Below are 7,325 nucleotides of genomic sequence, written 5' to 3'. Positions count from 1 at the left end.
GGAGACAGTCCCAAGCCAGACACATTTATTTTCTTTATTTTGACAAGAGCCCCTTTAACCGTAGGATGTACCAAAGTAATAAACGTGACCAGCCGTATAAGTATTAATTACAATTAATTAAATACGAAATTGTATGAGGTATTGAAATCTTATCCCATCAGCTCCTTCAACTTCTGCATGATTCGTCATAAAGCAGAATGTGGCTGTCAGATCCGGACACAGAAAACGAGTCACCTGGTTGAATGGTAGTAGCATTACAGCGTCCTGCTGGAATCCGACGCAGGCACGGATGGCAACTGGCTTGCTGTCCTATGCCTGCACACTAGCTCGCAGAATGTCCAGCAGATAAGTTAGATTCGGTGTTTAGTACCGTCACGCTTGCCTCGGTGCCCCCTCTAATGTACAGATGCTGGGTGCAGAGATGATCTTGCTTGTCCACGTAGTTGGGATTGTAGTCATAGACTACATGATAGCCATCTTTACAAAGAGGTATTACTCTTTTAACCCAATGGCTGTTTCAGAATGGTGGCAGTGATAGTTTGTGTTTTTTTTGCAAATTAAATGACTGATATTTCATCTCTAACAAGCCTCTCGTAAAAAATGTGTTGTTTTGGGGGTAGTCTCATATACTTCCACTTTCTATAATCCACTTTTATTAATAGAACAGTGTCCCTTCTTTCTCCATCTGGCTTTTCCACAATTGTTGAATCATCTTGTAAATCTTCAGCATCTGTCTCTGGCTGTGAAGGTGCCGCCAAAAAGCTATGAAGTCATCACGGACTCCGATCCCTTGAAAGGTTTCCAGCACTTTGTTGAAATCTTCCGTCAAAGAGTTTAGGATGTTCTGAAAGAAAATGGGTTTGTGTGTGTTGGGTGAGGCGTTAAGGGGGCACATGGTATTTACCATGCCTAATAAATCCTCATTTTAGAGGCAATAGTGTTTCTTATGTTCAGCTTTTTTCTAGGTTTGAGGGAGACAGTGAATGCAATGTGAGCAAAAAAGAGCAAGCAGTTTAAGAGGACTGTTTAAGATATCAAGTCCATGAACAGTAGAGTTTACGGTTTTGTGTCTTGTTTCCCGGTTTCTAATTGGAATAAGCTTTGGAATACTATTTCCCGCATTCATGCTAACATGTTTTATGATTAACACAACTCAAAAACAAGATTTGGAATATTCTTTACTGTGACACAGTTTTAAATTTTGCTACAAAACAGGTGGTTTTTACATTTTATTATATACTTGTATATGCATGTTCATTCTTCTAAGTGTATTATTTTCAGTAGTTTTGGCATTTTTATGTTATTTTATGTTATGTTTTATCTTATTTATTATTTCTAGTACAAGTATAGTCTAGTATGTTAGTGTAACTTGTTGCTTTGCCGAGTAATCTCCCAGTTTGCTATCTATCTATCTATCTATCTATCTATCTATCTATCTATCTATCTATCTATCTATCTATCTATCTATCTATCTATCTATCTATCTATCGTAGTTACTGAGACTGGAGCAAAGTTAAGCTGCTGATTGGAATAAGCTTTGGAGTGAGTACATATTCTGCCCTGGAGACGAAGAAACGTATCTACCCTGTGCATTCTGACCGCAGTCATAATGCTGTAGCAACAAAAGCTGTCCCCACACATTCATGTCCAGATGGAGGGCATGCCAAATGTTGGTACCTGAGAGTGCAAGCTTATCTGTCCTTCATGAATGTTGACAGAGCTTCGGTGCAGATGGAGTGAAAGTACGTTGACTCTGCAGTTTTTTGAAGTCACAGTGAGTCACGGCAATGCCGGTAAAGCAGTTGCAAAACTCCACACAGACAGCATTTGCTGCAATATAATATTAATGGCGAGGTGAAAGAGGTCACGATGCGGTTAACATTTTCTCTAAGACAGGCAGGCACAGTAGTGTTCTCTTTGCCCCGCTGACTAACAAGACACCTTGAAGGTTATTAGGCAAGGTAGCTTTATTTCTATAGAACATTTTAGCATCAAGGCTATTCATAGTTCTTTACATAAAATATTAGAGCTTTTAAAAAGAGAGATAAAATAAAACAGGCAGAAAAATAAGATACAAATATAAAAGTTACAGTACAGTGTTAGAACATTAATAATTATTTGATTTACTAGGTTGTAGGGACGAGTTTAGGAGGGGAGAGGGAGATATTTTTTTGTGTGTGTTATGAAAAGTATTTTAAATACAAAATGTTCTAATTTAATAGGATAAACAGGTTTAACTAAAATTAAATTTTTGTTGTTACAAAGGAAAAGTACAGAAAAAATGTACCGTTGGCTATGGCTTTACAAATTAGGTAATTATAAATTATGTAAAGGGTACCCAAACAAAGTTGCATTCGTACTCACTGCAGGAGGTGGAGGTACTCAGTAAGAAGTAACGGTACTCATGTGGACAAAAATCTGAAGGGCCAGTACTCGGTACGGGTGAATTCCAGCTTATTTCCTGCACCGACCATTTTTAATCTGTTTTGGCTTTTAAACCAATTATAATCAGAATATAAGACTCCATGCAAATGTAGCCATTGTTCAGTATAACTAAGTTAACACTTATTCAGAGATTCCACAGAAAGCGAGAAGAAATCTCACGAGACCCATTCCAATGAAATAGTCATGAAAAACTAGGAGCAGAACTTTGGTTTACAATGAGTTAGCACTGGCACTATGATACATTTTTTTATCGTTATTACTGTACCTATTGGGAAACATTTACATTTTGAGAAAATTGCTTGACTGTAATCAAGCTTAAGATAATCATCTGAAGATCAAATATTAAAGGAAAGTGTCAGTTTAGGATGAATTAGAAAACGGGAGTGCAGTTAATCCTCCCACAGCAGTACTAATAACATTGAAACTGCTTAGAGATGTTTTGAGATGCAAAATGTGGTAAATCTAATTGTTGTACTGTTGTATTTAGTGGCCGTCTGGGATGATTTTTCTTGTTTGAACATTATTCTTATTCCTTTATTTTTCCTTGTATATCCCACTATGTGGGTCTGTATATAACAATGCATGAATTCATGAAGCACACAATTAGAAGACTAGTAACGAAAGACTGTGAGTAAAAGAATTTAAAAGACCAATTAATTCACTGACTATTACTGGAGGTGAAATACATTGCACTGAAAATAGGGTTAAAGAAAATACTATTTCCATCCTTTGTGCTAACTTGTTTAAGAGAGGGAAGGAGAGGGGCTGCGCCTCACAAAACGGTGAGAGGTGACCGTTTTGGCGGCCACAGGAGAGAAAGACCTCACATGCTAGCTGGACAATCCTGGCAACTCTTTTACAGAAAGTCACCAGATTTGTTGTTAGTCACATTTGTGAAAAAAAAGTCGCTAAGGGGGTCTGAAAAGTTGCTAAATCTAGCAACTAAGTTACTAAGTTAGCAACATTGTTTTCATGGAGACAGATGCTGTATGCACGGAGGAGAGGGGAGGGGCTATGTACAGTATGTGTGTGCATAGTGACAGAGATGGAAGAGAGCAGGGAAAGGATACGCAGCTGAACAAATGCGTGTTTTAAATAGCTTTAAAAAAAGTACCAAACCGCAATGTGTGGTGGCCGGTATTGATTGCACAAATTATTAGTCAATGTGTGGGAAACACTGGGTAGTATAGACACACCTTATGTGGGTGATGCTGAAAAAAGCTGCAAACCTAAGTTACCTTTTGACCTTTAGTCAAGGTTTATTTATTTCCATGGGGTCTTGAAAGAACCTGTATTTTTTCCCATCAGTAAAACCACTTCAGTATAGTTTAAGTAGTTTAATTGAAAGTGATGTTGAAATTCATCTATTGTGAAAAGGGGCGTTTTGGGTGTCAGTTAAGATAAGCAGCTTCTCCAGCTGCACTCTTCCACTTGTTAAACCATCCTGAAGTTAGACGTCACATTAGAGCTACAAACATAAGAAGCATATTTGACAGTCAAAATCTTGCAATGTCATAATAGTTTGGCTGTAGTGCTGCTGTAATGGACAGAGAGATGGGTCTTCTAAACAATATTTTTATAAATGGTGAGCTATTGTTAATGATGTCTCGACAATTAAATCAAGTCCGACAGGGCTGTTATTCGGAGATACAGAGATTATTCAGGGGTGGAACTGCAAATCGAGTCAGACCTGGCTCCAGCGCTAGCGCTTCTAGTTCTAGCTCAATGGAACCCGGAGGACCCGTTACCAGATGAGACAGCATTTTAGTGGATAATCGAAATCCAGGAAGAGGTAAGTTGATTATTAACGTCATCCTATATGCATTGTCCCCCCAAATTAATGTTAGCATGGTCGTGACATTAGCGCTGACTAAGCCTAATGCTTTCAAGGAAAAACAACGAATTAGGAGCAAGCAGAATTAGATCTGCTATTTCACATGAGAGCGACGACCCTGTAAGGCCCTTCTGAATAACCACAGTGTATTATATTTTACTGTACAAATACATTTGTCTTAGACTAGGAGAATAAGCTAGCAGAAGCAGTTATGGAAGCATATTGGTAGTTCTAGTACCCAGTGCTGCATTCCTGTTATTCAATTTCAAACTAATTTGCTATTCAGTGCACAGCTTATTACAGTGTAGTTCTGCATTTATTTTAGAGGCCTATCTTTGGCTATGGAGACATCAGGGTAGGCTGTTTACAGCAAAAATAGCATTAAATGAGAGCGCTAGCTCTAGCATCGGCTGGCTAGCTAGCTGAGTTGCAATCATCTGACTGGGTGATGATGTTTAGCCTATCTGTTTGAAAAGATGATTGCCATTAAGATCAATTGTGATGCAAGCTTCTCTGTTATTTATGCATCTTCATTCATTTATAGTATGTACAATTTCATGTCAGATTGAGTGGGTGATTTTAGAACATATTGCTTTTTCTATAATTCTACCAACATGTTTAAAGAAATAGTAAAGTTATGTCGAGGATGCTACTTTGGCTTTTGGATTACTAAACCAGTACACAGAAAAATTATGACAAGGAGATAAGCTGGAAAGTCTATTGAGAAAATGGCACATTGCTGTGCTCTATTGGTTATTTTACTGTACCTGACTTACTTTCTGAACCTGGAAGGCTTCATTGCTTGTTTTTAATATTAAATGAATCAGATTAGAGATTAGTCTAATCAAACAAGCCTGCAATGGATTTATGTTATATATAAGCGAAGAAAATAATGTTGAGTTTGTTTGCTTTTAAGTTAAGCGTTGTTTAGTTTAACTATAATTAGTTGATTTGTTTCTCCCATATTTTAGTTTGGTGTCCTTAGGTGTCTCAATGTACATCTTTTGATGAACTGCAACAGGCCGCAGAACCATGTACAGATTATCTGGCCAATGCTGGGTGTCTAAGGCATTTGAAACGCATAGAGGACAAAGATCTCTTGGTGGAGGATATCATCATGTTTCAGGTGGTTCATTGAGTCACTGGAGCATTTTAAAGGTTTGTGTAACTAAATTTTTTAGCAAACATAGCTAAGAATAATAAAGATTTTAACATATATTTTAAAAAGCCAGTGTACAACCTTACACACACTCAGAATACAGGCTTGCATTTATCATATAAAATAACTTAAAGAACATCATGTTTGAGATTAGTTGTCAAAGACTATGCCTTTTTGCATAATCAAAAACACTGAACTGTCTTGTAAGTCATCCCTTTCATGTGCTGTGTGATAATTTATCCAATTTGAAAACAGATATTTGTTCTTCACATGATACATTTTTACAGATTCAAGCAGGGGAGGAAGACCCTTGGTGTTCTTGATGCAATAAGAATGCACCCAGATGCTTTCAGACCGCTGTTTTTGTCACAAGTCATCCCCACTCACAGCTGATGTGCTAGAACAGCTCTTTGAAATTCGACTTAGCAGTGGGCAGCAACAAAAGAAGGAATGTGTGGTTGCATTTTGGAGGGACTACCCGCTGGATGGTAAGTGTAAGTATTATTGCTAGATATGGAATATGTACACATACTGCACAACTATACCCAATGTGTTTTCTCTTGTTGCCTTCTTTCAGTTGTGGTTTGAGTTGTATATAGTTTCATTAGCTATCTTTGTACAGTCGTTTTCTTAACTTCGATCACACTCTTTTCAAATTCTTTTCATATGATGTGTCTTTGTCTTTCCCTCCTTTTTATAACCTTTTCTACATGCTATGTTTAAGTTGTTTTTTGGTGTTCTTTGGTGTGTTTCTTTTCAGAGCAAGAGGGACCCTTGAAACTTGGGGGTATCCTGGCCTAGGCAACGAGAGCAAATGCATTTCCACCCCTGGGCTTCTCCCCATGACCTTCAGTGTATTTTCTCCATGAGCTGCCCCTCGGACAAGGCTGTCATTTACCTACTGCAAACGCATGCATTAACTGCCTGCTGGTGCAAGTCCTGAAAAAATTCAAGTATTTCAAGGAAACTATGGATTTTGCATTAAAAAACACTCAGGGATTTGGTCAGGAATGACTTCAGAGAACTCCGGAACATACATTATTAAAATATGTGACTTTATTAAACTGATGAGACATCGTTGTCAATAACTTACCATTTCCTAATACGTTATGTTGGTTGTTTAAACAACTGACAATGGAATAATCATTTAACTTAAAAGAAAACCATTTTATTATTTTATTTTTCAACGTTGTAGAGCAGAACTTGTCACTGGCCTTTAATGAACCTCCCAATAGTGTCCTAATTGCCTCGACACTCATTCATTTTAGAGTAATCACTCCCAACTAAAATGTTCTGCATTGCGTCTGCACTGTTGAGAACACATCTCAGCCACGATTGAAGAAGCGTTTGTGAAACCCTGTGTTTATCATCTGTGGTTGTTTCACTGATTCCTGAATACTGCAGTTGCCTTTTGAACTCTTGGCAAGCAAATGTAGTGTAGATGAAATAAGTGCAGTTCATTTCTAGAGTCCAGTATGCCCTCATTTTCTATTAAGGAGAAGAGAACACTGTAATAGAAAGAGACAACTCTGTTTAACTCTGGCCATAATCACTCAATCCTCTGGTTGTGAACACTGCGTCCAGTGATGATACCTCTATTTAACCTTCTTCTTTACAGCCTATACTGGGCAACCCCGGTGTTCTCCATGCCATGATCACAGTGCATTCTCAAGGGAAGGCCAACATTCTCTACACCTACACAAAACACGAAAACTTAATGCTCTATTGTTGTTTAGGCACTGCAAATATATAAGAGTCCTACTACAGCTGCTCAAAAAAGCTGAACATTTGGTAATTAATTTGTTACCATATTTAAACTAATAGTTTGTTTAATGTAGTATTTTTTAAACAAAGAAAAAACATAACCATAATTTTGAATGGAATAAA

At 37.6% G+C, this 7,325-nt stretch overlaps 1 long non-coding RNA gene across 1 annotated transcript; it reads left to right on the top strand.

The window, feature by feature from the left end:
* The first annotated feature begins 4,034 nt into the window (after positions 1 to 4,034).
* Positions 4,035 to 6,484, top strand: LOC117949010. Its single transcript, XR_004657607.1, has 4 exons — positions 4,035 to 4,237; positions 5,320 to 5,437; positions 5,726 to 5,932; positions 6,199 to 6,484. It is a non-coding gene; the product is annotated as an uncharacterized LOC117949010 (long non-coding RNA).
* The last annotated feature ends 841 nt before the right edge of the window (positions 6,485 to 7,325 follow it).

The sequence above is a fragment of the Etheostoma cragini genome, chromosome 1 (genome assembly GCF_013103735.1).
Source record: "Etheostoma cragini isolate CJK2018 chromosome 1, CSU_Ecrag_1.0, whole genome shotgun sequence".
NCBI lineage: Eukaryota > Metazoa > Chordata > Actinopteri > Perciformes > Percidae > Etheostoma > Etheostoma cragini.
Note: the sequence above shows the minus strand (reverse complement) of the source record. Positions and strands in the feature narration are given on the sequence as shown.